A 13,669-nucleotide genomic window follows, 5' to 3' on the forward strand; every position below is an offset into this window, starting at 1 on the left:
ATGTGTGTCTTCCCCACCAGGGGGGACCCCCAAAACTCACCAGAAACTTCCTTACTTCCTAACCAGGACATGTGAACAAATGCACCCCTCCACAAGGAATGCACAGCCAAGCAGCACCCTTGTAACTTTTTCAGGAGGAAGTCAGGCCAGTCAAGCACAAGTCGGTGTCACCTCCTTCCCAGCCTGGGCTTCCCTCTCTCTGTCCAATGGACCAACAGTAAAAAGTGAGCACTTCCCGCTCATCTTGGGAAACTCCTCGCATCCACTCACTCGATCAGCCAGCGACTGCACTGTTGAAATATTTATGGAGTGCCTCGTCTGTGCCAGGCTCTGCTGCAATTTCTGGGGCAGTGAGCACACCCAGCAAAGCCCTGCACCATGGAGGCTGCATTCCGGGGGCATCAGGATCATGTCCAAGAAGGCTCTGGAGCCAAAGAGCCTCCGTTCAAATCACAGCTCCACCGCTGACCAGTGGTGTAAACCAGGATACATTAATGGACCTCTCTAATCTTCACCAAGAGGAAAAACAGGCAGAATCCCTTCTGCCTCCTCGGGTTGTGCAGAGGATGAGATCAGATACCGCAGGTGAAGCACGCTGGCCCCGCGCCTGGCACATGGCACATGCTCAAGGAACAGATCATTGTGTGTGGTTTCCAGACCACTGGCAGCAAACACGGAAACCGCTGGGCAGAGCCGTGGTTCACCGTGAGACCCCCGCCCTTGGGAAACTCCACCCCTACTCCGAGGTTACCCTTCCCATAGGCATCCCCAATTTACCACCTCCTTATGTCACTCCTGCCAATGTCATGTCATAAAGAAAGCCAGTGACCCCAAGGGCTCTGGTCCACCCCACGCAGTCCTTAAATCCCTTCTCCAAAGAGGTGTGGTCCCTTCCAGTGAAGGGGAATCCACTCCCTTCTGAACCCCCTTAGTCTCCAAGAAGAAATGATCTCCTGATGAGCCCCAAAGGAGGGCCTGCAGACCTCCTCTCAGGGACAGGAATAACAGGACCCCCCTGACTCCAACCATCCTCCAAGAGGAAGGACAAACAGCGAGTCACCTGCTATATGGCAGCCATTTTTTAAAATGACATTGCAATTTACATTCATTTATTCCTTCTATAAATATGAATAAGTGCCTACTCTGCCAGCCCTGTTCGAGGATCTGGGGATAGGGTATGAAGAAACAAAGTCCTTACCCTCAGTGAGCTTACAATGCAAAGAGAAGAGACTAAATCTTCCTGCTGAAGAAGGAATAAATCAGTCTGTAGTAAATCACGTGTTGCTATGAAGAAATGCAGGGCAGGAAAAGGGTGGAGGGTGGGGTGCCACTCCAGACAGGTGACAAGGCAACACTTGAGCAGACACTAGAAGCAAACAAGGCAGCAGGCCAAGGTGGAATCTAGAGAGACAGGATCCTGGGCAGGGATCTAGCAGGTGCAAGCACCCTGAAGCCAGAGCACGCAAACTTTTCAGGGCACATTTTCTGAGATGCCTGCGTGGGGCTCAGTGTGAAGGTATGTGCCCTGCCTTCTAAGATCACAGACCAAGCTGTCATCCAAAACCCCACAGGGACCCAAAATCCAACCCCAGCATCAACTCACTGTGTGATCTGACGCTGGTCTCTCAACCTCTCTGGTCTTGGTTTCAGCAACAGCTAATCAGAACTGAGCATTATCCAAGCAGGCGCTGGCAGAAGAGGCCCCCAGAGTCCTCCCAAGTCTGCAGCTCTGTGCAACGCGCACCCACCATTCCTCTCCACCCCATCGCGCCATTCTCACACCCCGCGCCAGCAACACCACGCAGGATTGGTACTCCTGCCAAAATAGCTATTAACCCAGTAGCCAATAATAACACGTTATCCTATCAATTTGCTTCTGAAACGCTGTGTAATTGCAGAACCTAAGTTTGCCATCTCGGTAGCCTGGTTACCACATAAACAGAAAGAAACTCACCATCCTCTTCCTGGGGAGAACAAGTGGCTGGCCACGAGAAACACCCGATTACCACCGAGGCTCCCCAGCCCCCCTCGAGGCCCTACGGAATCTGTCAGGAATCACAGTCTGGTGTTCAGTAGTTCAGAGGCTGGTCTCAATGTCCCCTTAGCATGCCGCCCCTGTGACTGGAGAGGGGACCAGTGCCCAGGATGGGATGGCTTTTTAGGTGGCGAAGTCAGGCCCGGCAGCTGCACTCTGGTGGCCTCCCTCCTGGCCAGTGGTGCGGGAAGTGGGACAGACATGAGGCTTCGGGAGGGCACGGGAGAGGGCAGGAGCCAGAGGCAGGCAAGCGCTTGGGTGCAAAAACCATCACAGATGCAAGCCCGCCCTCCCCACGGAAGACGGGGAGGGGATAGGAGGTCAATGGGTGGGGCACAGAGGGAAGGACAGGAGAGAGGCAAGGGAGGGGCTCCAGACCTAGCAGTCACGGTGCGCCCCAGGGTCCGCCCATCCCCTTGCCGCAGGGCCCGACCCAGGTCTGACACACTGGCCACCACCACCTGCTTGGCAGCTGGCCGCCCACTTTTCCTCTCTCATTCCAGAGAAAACGTTTCCTTCCTTCTGGATTTCATTCCACTCTCAGCAAACATTCTGCTCCCCAACGCGCCGGGAGCCTCTCTAAGGGGACTCGGCGTTCCGGTGCAGACACCAGCCTGTTTTATTCATTCTTCCCCCTTCCAGCCCAGCCACCCCCTCATCACTGTCCTGTGCCTCCGCTTACCTCTCCCCCTGCTCACCAGGGCATCCCAGGGCAAGCTGGCCGATGCCAAGAGGGCCAGAACCTGAGCCCGGGTTCCCAGGACCCGGCGGCAGGGCAGGCGAGGGCTGGAGAGGCGCTTCCCACCGGCCCACTGGTGATCTCAGCCACGGGACGCATCCCCACCCGCCCGCCTGGGCCGGCGGAGAAGGATGGGCCGAGGGTGTGCTGCTCCCGCGGCGGCGCTTGGCGGAGGACCCAGCTAGCGGGAGAGGAAGGGCCTTGGGGAAGAAAAGGGGCTGGGAAAAGGCACAGATGGGGAGGGAGAGGACAGAGGAGGCCCAGGGCTCAGGCCACGCGGCCAGATGTTGACCCAGTTGAGGGATCCAGGCCCCGGGGGCGACCGGGGAGTTCTGGCCCCCCTGCCAGCTCTGAGATTCTACAGAGATGGAGGAGGGCCTGAGGCCGGCGCCATGCCAGGGCCTGGCGCTGAGGCTGGGGTTAAAGGGAGGACCACGGAGAGGGAGCAAAGGGTCTCTCTCGGACACTGCCCCTGTCTGCCAGGACAGGGTGGGGGGACGGCCCCTGGGAGGCCCCTGGGTGGGGTGGGTGGGGAGCTGTCTGCGGGAAGCAGCTCTCAGCAAATGAAAACCAGGCCTTGGAAACTGGCCGGGCCACAGCCAGGGCACAGCTCCAGGGAAAACCCCGCTGCTCACCGAAAGGTGCCCCAACCAGAGCGAAAGGTGGTGTTAAAACGAACGAGCTAGGAGGGGCCAGGCAGCTTGAGCGAGATCAGGGGTGGCCCCTGGCTGCAGCCCCACGGTCCCTGCTCTTTTGTGCTCTGAACGCCCCTCATTGTGGGCACATTGTACTCCCAAGGCCTGCTTGCCTGTAAGTGCTGTAAAAAGCCAACTAACTGCGCAATTTTCTTCCCTTGGCTTCCCTCTGCTCAGCCTTGGTCAGGTTCTCAGCAGAGCTGGGCCTGGGGCTGGGGACTGGCCTGGCCGGGCAGGCCTGAGGTCCCCACTACCGCCATATTTGGAAATTCAACTCTCAACAGTGCATTGAGGCCTAAGGGGCGGCACTTCCAAATTGGTGGGACCCCAGGGTGGTGCCATCAAGAGCTTGGTGGATAGCGGCATTCAGTAAATATAGACGTCACCTACACATCCTTTCATTCATTCATTCATTCACCCATTTGGTTATTCACAGGATATCTCTGATGTGCCTATAACCCAGCAGGCACTTAGGTGGTGAGGGTAGGAGGGTGAGCCACACTGGCAGCTCTTGGCCTGCGGAGCTCACAGCCTAGCGAGAGGGACAACATTTGATCCTCTGTGTTTGCTAGGAGAAGTGTATGGGGCCTGGGGGGAGAACAGGGGCGCGGTGAGGGTGCCAGAGCCCTCCTGGAAAAAGCAGGCTCTCCGTGGAGACCAGCAGGATGAAGAAGAATTCGCCAAGTGAAGGAAGCAAGGGGCAGAAATGAGCTCCACGCAGCAGGACCAGCAAGAGCAAAGGCCTGGAAGTGAGACTGAGGTCTCTGACAGGCTTCATAGAGCCTCCTCGGCTCCTCGCTCTCAGCCACAGTGGGTGGCCCAGCCCTGGCATCGCCGCCCCCCACCCCAGCTCACAGTCTCGGGGAGCTCCCCATCAGCACCTCTAGAGGCCAATCCCACAAAGCCATCATCCAGCTGTCTCTTTCCCAGCTGAAGTTCTAGTTAAAAATGTTTTCATATGTTTATTTTTAAGGGGGGATGGGAAGACAGAAGGGAGACCTGAAGGTCTTTTTCTTTTCAGAAAAAAAGAAAATTAATAAATAAATACAGCCTCAAGAAAAGGGCATGGAAAGGTCTCTGCATCTGTAACCACTGAACAAATTAAAATTAGCTCATTTAATCAGCTCCTAATGGCCTGGCTGTCCCGAGTGGGTCTCAGAACACAGCAAACTTCACAGCAGAAATGTGCAGGCCAATGTCAGTTTATCCTACAACAAAGGGATTTTCTAAATAGTGCGATCAAAACGCAGTGAAGGCCGGGGAGAGCTGGGGAGACGGAATGCGGCCCCCCAGATCCTGGCTGGCCCCCGCCTCCCAGCTTCGTCCCTTTGAACGGAATTGTTCTTTTGGCTTTTGTTCTAATTATCTAAACATGTGTGTAACTCTGTTCTACAAAGAGTGTTTTAACCAGCAGAGGCAGTAACTGTAGCCCCTACCATACGTTCCTGGGGCCCCGCTCCCAATCCTCATGCCTTTAATACCTCTCCATTCCCACCTGCCTTCAACAGAGGCGTAAACACACCTACGACACACAGTCACCTACACACGCCAGTTACATTCACAAAGAGTTACAAACACACACAGTTCTATATACACGATCACGTATTACACCAGCTACATACACATAGTTATAAGTGAACAGTTACATACATGCACGGTTGCCTATTCTACACGCATAAAGTTACAGACACACAGTTCTATACACACAGTCACGTATAACACATTACATACGCATGGTTATATAGACTCAGTTGCATGCATGCATGCACAGACATACCCAGAGTTATATACACCACACACAAGTACATGTGCACACAATACACACAGCTCCTCCAGCTCCTGCCTAACAGCTGGAGATGGGGGAGGCTCAGCTCACCAGAGCCCCAGGGAGGGCCGCTGGGTGCACACCTGAGGCCCAGGCTGGTAGTAAGGACTCTTATTTCCCTGGAGTAGTTTCTCTCTGCAACTTGCCACCTGGGCTAAATCATTAGGGCAATGGAGGAGGGGAAACAAAAGGCCAGGGGAGGGGGGCTGGGACCCCAGAAAAAAAGGGCAAGGTGGGAAAGCACAATGCCGGGAGTAAGCACAAGCCCATGGCCCAGTGGGGAGGAAGGCGGCCAGCCCCATCACCGACTCCGTCACCAACACTGACCTCAAATTCTCTTCCCATGGCCTCTAAACTGGCCAGTCTGCAGCTCTGCCTTTAGGCCCAGAGCCACCTTGGGTGCTCAGCCCACAGGGAAATAAGCCTGGAGTCAGCCAGATCTGGTTGAAATCCCAACTCCACCACTTACCAACTCTGAGCCTCCCCTTCCTCATCCAAAAAACAAGAAACAATAGTAGTCCCTATCTCAAGGGGCAGTCGTGCTGATTTCATTAGAGACGCCAGTAAAATGCCTAGTCCAGAACAAACTGGGTCAGTGTTTGCCACTCTGGCAACTGAAAGGTGTGGGCATGGAGGCCCGAGAGGAGACCATCAGACAGCGCGGGTCAGGGCACAGCCAGACAAGAGCTAGCCATTTGACTACTTTCAATTTCTTATTCAACCCTCATCCCCAGAGTGTGGAAGGGGAGAATTTTAAAACTGGATAAAAGAAATTACAGGGTAAAAAGAGGAACCAACTGGGATGGAGGGAAGCCTTCAGAAAACTTCTGGCCCAGAGTCAGACCGTATCTTCTGAAGACCTGCTCTACTGGTATTTACAGCAACACCCTGGGGTAAAAGCAATTGTTATCTCCATGTCACAGAAAAGGAAACCGAGGGCTGGGCACAGTGGCCCATGCCTATAATCCCAGCATTTTGGGAGGCTGAGGTAGGAGGACCCCTTGAGCCCAGGAGTTCAAAACCAGCTTGGGCAGCATAGCAAGACCCTATCTTTACAAAAAAATTTAAAATAATTTAGCCAGGTGTGGTGGTACACACCTGTAGTCCCAGTTACTTGGGAGGCTAAGGCCAGGGGATCACTTGAGCCCAGGAACTTGAGGGGGCAGTGAGCTATGACTGTGCCACTGCACTGCAGCCTGGGCAACAGAGTGAGACCCTGTCTCAAAAATAATAATAAAGAAGAGGAGCATGAGGCTCAGGGAGGTGAGGAGGCTGGGCTGGCAGAGGCAGCGTGCAAACAGGCCTGTGTGGCTGCAAGCTGCATGCTAACGCCCAGCCCTGCTCCACCTTCCTTCCCGAGGCAACCTGTTCTCCCAACTGCAAACTTTCCTTAGCAGGACTCCGGCAGGTAGGAGAGCCTGAAGTTGGCTTCTGGCTCTGGGAACTTCAAGAGCCTCAGACCACCCAACCTAGACCCAGGAGTGTGGCCCTATTCCATGCAGTTCACCAAGTCCTCACGCCCCTATCCCCCACCCCCTCCCATGCTGAGCAGGAGGTGGGAAAGAACCTGTACACAGAGTCTCACTGTAAAATGGGAAAACATTATACAGACTTGGAAACTGAGGCCCCGAAATGGCAGGGGTGGGAGGCTCAAGCTCCCACAACTCAGAGGCTGACTCTGCAAACCTTGAGTCCTCCCGGGATGGGACTCCTACCTTCCTTGCCCTGCACCTATTAGGTGAGCAGCATTGTTGAGACCCCAGGGAGTGCTCAGAAAAAGAACCTGGACACAGGCTCCATCCAAAAGGTCCCACTGAGCTAGTGGTAGCTGTCCTGGTCCTGTTTAGGGATCCTGTTTTCCACTTGATTGGTAGGGCCCAAACTGACTCCTGGAACACCTGGAGGTCAGCCAAGATACAGGGCAGGTGGCAGGAGGGTGAGAGCCACCTGAGGCAGCCTCAGTACAAGTAGTAGGACCTGGGGAAACAGCTCCCACTAACCCACTAATGCTGCAGACCCACAGCCTGCAGGCTCTCCCAGCCCCATCCCCAGTAAGCACCAGGCCCCCAGGAGGAAGGAGGGGTGGGCAGGGAGGTGAGCACATGGGCTTGTGTTTGAAATCTTGGCTCTGTCCTCCATATGCTGTGTGACCTGGGGCAAGTGACCTCCCCTCTCTGAGCCGCAAACCTCAACTATAAAATGAAGATGGTAACAATGCATGACTCCTTCCTTGCTTGAGGACTAAAGGGAAGTTTCTAGCTCAGTGCCTGCTCCCCCTTCCCCAATGGTTAACCCTTAGTAAGCACAGGAAGTGGGGAGGGGGGAGTGCAGCATGGTCTTAAATCCATCTCGACCAGGCACCGACAGCTCATGGCTGTAATCCCAGCACTTTGGGAGGCCGAGGCAGGCAGATCATCTGAGGTCAGGAGTTCAAGACCAGCCTGACCAACATGAAGAAACCCTGTCTGTACTAAAAATACAAAATTAGCCAGGTGTGGTGGTGCATGCCTGTAATCCCAGCTACTCAGGAGGCTGAGGTGGGAGAATCACTTGAACCCGGGAGGCAGAGGTTGCGGGGAGCCGAGATCGTTCCATTGCACTCCAGCCTGGGCAACAAGAGCGAAACTCCATTAAAAAAGAGAGGAGAGGGGTGAGGGGAGAGGAGAGAGGGAGAAAGAAATCCATCTTATCTCCTACATGACGTCCCTAGAGGCCCAGGCCACCATCCCCAAGGAGCAGGATATGGGGCACCCTTCCTTCAGATGCAGCAGGACTGTCCCCTGCCTGCCATGGACTCCTCTCAGCCATTCTTGAGCTAAGCCCAGCAGGCAGCCTACAGGGCAGCCCAGAGGATGTAGCCAGGCCAGGTGGGGTGCAAACCTCATCCTTATGGGATCTGGGCCCACCAGGCAGGAGTTGGACCTAGAGACCCCTTGGAAAGCCCAAAACTTCACTCTCTTACCATCAGGATTCAGAAGAGAACCACAAGAAAAAACAGTTGGTGATATCTCCCCCCGCACCCCCTCACCGTCTATGTCACCCCTCACTGTCCAGGTCACCCCACACACAAAGCCCAGCTGGGCTAGGAAATCGGGCCCTAGTCAGGGCTCCTGCTTCCTTACTCCAGGGCCAGACAGCCCTACACAAGCTTCCCTTCTACTCCAAGCCTCAGTTTCCCCTCCTTGGCTCTGCTTACTTCACAGGGCTGCAATGAGGGTCAGAGGGGAATGATGGCTGTGGAGATGCTTTGTAAACTGTTGATTGCCATTGCCACACACGGGATTATTGAGGATAACCAAGATAGAAAGGGGAGGAGACGCCAAGGGCAAGCCAAATCTGTGCGTTCCCCTGCATCAGGGCAGTAGCCCCGCCACGAGAAGAGAGGAAAAAAGGCCAAGAAGACAAACTCAGGGAGGCTCACGCCAGGGCTGGACGCTCCCTCCAGGGGCCCAGAGTTGTAGGCAGCAGCTGCTGCAGTCCGGCAGTTCTGTTTGGTGACACTGGAAGGGGAAAGCAGACAGCACGGGTCTCTGGGATGTGACCACCTGGCTCGGCACCCAGCACACAGTAGGTGTCACCCACTAGTTGAGTTCTCCCAGCCACCAACCCTCAGACAACCTGTCTCTGCGAGAGATCAGTGCAGATGCCCACAGATGGAAGCCAGAGATAAATATGGCTCCTTGCAAAAGAAGCGGACTGCACCACATGTGCCCCAGCTCAGCAGGTTGGTCCCAAGGTCTCAGACCCCCTAGCGGCTGTGGCCGTGTAAGGATGGGAGGGCGTGGTTTTCCCACTTCATGGGTCACCAGCGGCTGTCCCTACCTGCCCAACTCTGCCAGCAGCCAGGCTCAGCTAGATGCAGGCAGCCACCCTAGTGCCAAGGAATAGGCAGAGGAGGAGTTGGGGCTGCATTCTAGTCCTGCCCACTTTTGCCCCCTGTGCCATCTGCATCAAGGGGACTCCTCTGTCAGGGACTCAGTTTCCCCACATGCTCCGGCTCCCCTGCCCCATAAGCTGTGAAACCCAAGCGAAACAGCACGCTGCCTCATTCTCAGCCAACGTAGGCTACAATTAATCTGAAGCAGATTTTCTTAATTGCTGGGTTTTACAACCCAAACGCAGAGATAAACTACAGCTAGCTGACAACACCGGCTTGAGGCGAGACGTTTAAATCATCCTTTTTAAGCGTGTGGGCTCTTTAAAAAGCCAGTGTGATGGGAATGGAATTGTGCCTGCAGCCTAGAGCAGAGGCTACTTCCCTTAGGGAGTCAGGCCAGCAACGCCAGGGGACAAGCCTCTCTAAGGAGATGTCTTATTGGGGAGTAAAAGTAAATACATAAAAGAAGGGCGGTCCACCTGCAGCCCTCCTAATTGCCTTCCTTTGCAGGCAGCTGCAGTTCCACACGCCACAGCCCCTTCAGGTGTTTCAGCGCCAACAGGATTCCTGGGACTAGGAAGGCCCAGCTTCCCTCATTAGCTGTGCCTGGTCACCCAAGGGGCACAGAAGAAATGGTGTCAGCATGCACTTGGCAGTGCCCTCCAACACAAGGATGACTGCCCCCTGGTAGAGGCAGTGAGGGTAAGGGATGATGTGTGAAGGGGGTACCCTCTGATCTGGTTCTTGCAGGGAGCTCGAGGCCTGGCAGCAGCCACGTCCAAACCAGAGACAAACCATGGGCCCCAGGTCCTATAGCCCACCCTAGGACCGAGCCCGGCCTTGATGGTTTCATGAGGTCCCGAGCAAAGTGTCCACCCGCTACAAGGTGTCCCACCTCCGGCCAAGAGGAATAGCATGGGTGTGCATGTGTGCGTGCACACGACTTCCAAGCAAACAAGCCTTCCCACCGCCACCCACCCCGCCCTGCATGGCCAAGAGTGGGAGGAAGAAAGGAGTAGGAAGAAATCTGGCAATGCTGCTCCGTGAGACTGGTCAGGTGATGGCTCCACCTAACGTCTGCTCGGCATTTATTCCAGGAGAGGTGCCCCACACATTTTATTTTATTTCATTTTATTTTATTTATTTTTTGAGGCGGAGTCTCGCTGTCGCCCAGGCTGGAGAGCGCTGGTGTGATCTCGGCTCACTAGCAACCTCCACCTCCTGGGTTCAAGAGATTCTCATGCCTCAGCCTCCCGAGTAGCTGAGATTACAGGCACACACCACCAGGCTCAGCTAATTTGTGTATTTTTAGTAGAGACGAGGTTTTGCCATGTTGCCCAGGCTGGTCTCGAACTCTTGAACTCAGGCAATCTGCCCGCCTCAGCCTCTCAAAGTGCTAGGACTACAGGCATGAGCCACTGCGCCCGGCCCACATCTTTTATTTGCCTGTCCACAGCTGCCTACCCCAAACCCAAACCATCAGATATGCTCCCGAATTCAGACTTTTTCAGATTCTAGAAAGGTGAGACAGTGCATTTGCTGCATATTTGGGAACGCCCCAGAAGCAGTCAGGCACAGTGTTATGTCTGCAGCAAAACAGACAGGTATTCACCGATGTGAACGAAATAAAGACCATAAATAGCTTCACATCGGCTCAGGTCAAACTTGGCTGCCAAATACATTACAGAAAAAAAAAATTCAGGTTTCTGGCTTTCTGGAATTCAGAATTGTGAATAGGGGATTCTGGACCTGCACTGCCTCTTTAATCTTCCTGGTGACCCTGTGGGGCAGGTACTGTTGCTACTCCTGCTTCCCAGAGAGGAAAGCGAAGCACAAAGAAGTTAAGAAATAATTTCCCCATAGTCTGTGGAGCAGCAGGGTGGAAACCATGGCCGTCTGGCCTGGAGGGTCTGCACTCTCCATCCCCAGGGTGTCCCACAGTTGACCAAAGTACAGAGCTGCAGTTTAAAAGCCTCCTGAGGCCGGGCGGGGTGGTTCACGCCTGTAATTCCAGCACTTTGGGAGGCCGAGAAGGATGGATCACCTGAGGTCAGGAGTTCGAGACCAGCCTGGCCAACATGGCGAAACCTGTCTCTACTAAAAATACAAAAATTAGCCAGGCGTGGTGGCACGTACCTGTAATACCAGCTACTCACAAGGCTGAGGCAGGAAAAACACTTGAAACCCTGGGCGACAGAGTTTGCACTGAGTCGAGATCGTGTCACTACACTCCAGTCTGGGCGACAGAGTGAAACTCCATCTCAAAAAAGTTAAAAAATAAAATAAAAGCCTCCGGAAAAAGAGTGGAGCATCTGTAAATGTACCCAGAGTGTCTACAGCCTGTCACACGTGGTGTGATCTATGGGCCACCCTCCACGAGGAGGCACCCGCCTAGGAGTACACAGACCCTGGGTGGCATTCCCACACCTGCCCAGGGCCTTGCTGGAGCCCAGGAGCCCAAGGCGGGCTCCCACCAGCAGGTGAGGCTCATCACCCCGCCCTGGTACCAAGGTAATTACTCCCTACCTGACACTGTCTGCACAGATCATTTTACCCACAACAAATATGCAAAACACAGCCCCAGGCCAGGAGAAACAGGCTGCAGGTAAATCCCATTTGACAGAGGCTGGGACTTCCAGGAGAACTCCCAGATGCCTTTGGGAGGAGTGGCGACCCCATCCCATCAAAATGACATTGGAGCCCCACCACCACCCTGGTCATCTCCGACTTCTCTTAATTCTTTCACCCACTGGGAAAGATTGTTGCATAGGCAAAATCCTGGCATTCCATTACCAAATAATTACATGATCATTTCATAGGCATTAAGACACTCCCACCAGTGCAAGCGGTGGTGTCCAGCGCTAACAGAGGCTGGCCTGGACTGCGGGTGCTTGTTAAGGAGAACTCCAGCGTGGAGGAAAACCTCCAGCTGCAGCTGCCTGCTCCCACACTGCCCTGATTCCTAATTAAAAATTAAAGCAGGCGTCTTTCCTCAGAAACACAATTAGCATCAGGCTGATGGTACACACATGTGCACACACAAACACATGGGCACATGTACGTATGCATGCACATGATTATGCAAGGCATGCAAACATGTATGTATGCATGTGCACACACTTGCGCATGCACACAAACCCTTCTTCCCATGGGGGGCTACAAACTCCCATCTGGTCATCCATTCAGTCTACCCTGATGAGGATCCACCAAGCATTGCGCGCTCCACATGCCCCACAGGAAGAAACCCAGGGCCCTGCCTTCAGGAGCATGAGCTCTAGAGGAGGCCGAGAAAAGTGCACAAGGTAAGGCAGTCCATGGTGGGATCTTAAAAAGGTCCCTATCAAAGCCAGAGAGCTCAGCTCTGGTAGGGGGATCAGGGACACCCTGGGACATGAAGGCCTGGTGCTGGGTCTTAATTTATAGAAAAAAATATAAAAGGCCATGGAGCAGGTAGAGAAAATAGCCAGGGCAAAGGCAAGCAAAGGTAACTGGCACTCTGAGAGCGAAAATTATTCCAAGTGAAAGACAGGCAGATGGAAAATGAGTAAATGTAGATATCACAGGAGTTCTAGCATGGGTACTTTTTTTGAAATATATGAATTTAGCTGTGTGCTGAGCAAAAAGAGAAATATGTGCACAGGATCTGGGATAGGAATGAGTGTGAGATGCAAACAAAATTTTGCAGTCCAGTCCAACAGCTGATGTTCCAGTAACCTCTCCTAAAGCAAGTGTCACCGAGTGCCTAAGGGATTTGTGATGTGTGTGTGCAGAGCACACAGCGTGTTCTCAAATAGGGAGCAGCCCAGTTGGTAATCCTGGCCATGTGCATATGTGTGCTGCAGCCGATGTGTACACTGTGCGTCATCCCACTTTACAAGGGAGGACAGGGTGGCTCTGAGAGGTGATGTCGCTCTACTGGAAACAAAACCAGTCAGGGCCAGAGTCCACATCTGACCCCAGGCAGTGTGGCCCAGAGTCCACCCCCTGTACCACCAGACGGAACAGGGATGTGAACAAAGCTGTATTTCAGGGAAATAATCAGGCAGGGGTCCTCAAGGTGGGGTGGGACAAAGCGAAGGCACAGACCAAAGCCCAAGAGGCAGCCACGCAGTGCCATGCAGAGGGGCGGAACAGGGCTGCAGCCACGGGGATGCTCTGAGGCCTTGGAACAGACGGGAAGGCAGGGAAGAGGGCACCAGGGGACTCTGCGGTCTGAATGAGATTTTCTTCGGTGACTACAGCCTGTGAGCTCCCAGTGGCCAGTTTGTCTTAGAAAGGGACTGAGTCCCAGCCCTTCCCCTCCAATCAAGACCACCCCTGCTTCCTCTCATCTCACCCTTGGTGAGACAAAACTCCAGCACACCAAGATGTCCTGGGAAGTCCATCCTTCCCACCACCCAGGTAGACAGGGTGGCAGGCAGGCAACTGAACAGCTGCCCAGGGCAGAGCGGGAGGCCTGTGGAGTGTGGAATTCATCTGCTGTGAGATGATGCTATTT

At 54.1% G+C, this 13,669-nt stretch overlaps 1 protein-coding gene across 7 annotated transcripts in view; it reads right to left on the reverse strand.

Moving 5' to 3' along the window:
- The window catches only part of LOC105492245 (zinc finger protein 423), a 367,460-nt gene that overhangs the window by 173,039 nt on the left and 180,752 nt on the right, over positions 1 to 13,669 (reverse strand). Inside the window, exon 1 of one of the 7 annotated variants that reach the window (XM_011759277.3) lies at positions 2,718 to 3,084. The exons of the other annotated variants lie outside the window; for them this stretch is intronic. The gene's annotated coding sequence lies outside the window, so the exon portion shown is untranslated. Of the gene's footprint in view, positions 1 to 2,717; positions 3,085 to 13,669 lie in introns of those variants that run through there. 7 annotated transcript variants of the gene reach the window in all.

Source organism: Macaca nemestrina, chromosome 18 (assembly GCF_043159975.1).
Source record: "Macaca nemestrina isolate mMacNem1 chromosome 18, mMacNem.hap1, whole genome shotgun sequence".
NCBI classification, from domain to species: Eukaryota; Metazoa; Chordata; class Mammalia; order Primates; family Cercopithecidae; genus Macaca; species Macaca nemestrina.